Below are 901 nucleotides of genomic sequence, written 5' to 3'. Positions count from 1 at the left end.
GGGAAAATGCGTGGTATTATTTTATATAGTGTTTAATTAAAGGGACTGCTTCTTTGGCGACCAAAGGCTGATCTATATACCTACACAGTAACTCTATACTATCCTCTCACAGCCCTCCCCAAAAAGGATGTAGCGAAAGGCCATTCTTGGATGTTAAAACTGCCTCTCGGGGTCACCGGCCGCGGGGTGTGGAGTAGTCCCAAGGCTGCTCTAACTTACCCCAGAAACCAGCCCGGTCCATTGCTGGTCCTGGGTGGAGGGAGCACAGGGTAGCTTAACGCCACCTTTACACCACTCTCCTCTGTTCTTCCATCGGGGGGGAACAGAGACAATTTATTCTTCCCATTGTTTATGTGACTGTAGCAGGCCCTGGGAAGGAGGGCAGAGTGTTTGGGTCCTCAACACGGGGTGTGGGGGGCAGCACCTCGACGCCTGCCACAGACTGGACGCTCCCCTAAGTAGCAGGCTGTGCCGCTGGGCACGGTGAGGAGGAGAAAGCGGGTCTCAGCAGTAGGTGAGGGAGGTGGGGTAGGCTAAGTGGGTTGCAATGCGGGGAGCAGAGGGAGACCGTTTCCCCCCCCATCACATTGAGCTTCTCTGCGTGGGCTCTTTTGTCTGGCAGCGGGGCCAGGGGAACCGACACAGCAGGGTCCCGCACCCCATTTTAAGCACCGAACCGCTCAGCACAAGCTGACGCTCTCCGGAAGCCTCCGCCTCCTTGTGGCGCAGCAGAGGCAGGTGACGCTAGAATGGACTTTCCCGCCACCTAGCGGCGGAAGAACAGAAACGCGCACACGACGCATGCGTCAGGTCACAGGTGACCGGGAGCGAGCAGCGCATGCGCTGCAGGGAGTGCCTTCGGCTGGGGAGTCTGGGAAGAAGCTCCACATCCCCCCTCCCC

Source organism: Natator depressus, chromosome 8, assembly GCF_965152275.1.
Source record: "Natator depressus isolate rNatDep1 chromosome 8, rNatDep2.hap1, whole genome shotgun sequence".
NCBI lineage: Eukaryota > Metazoa > Chordata > Testudines > Cheloniidae > Natator > Natator depressus.
This window is presented reverse-complemented; position numbering follows the sequence as displayed.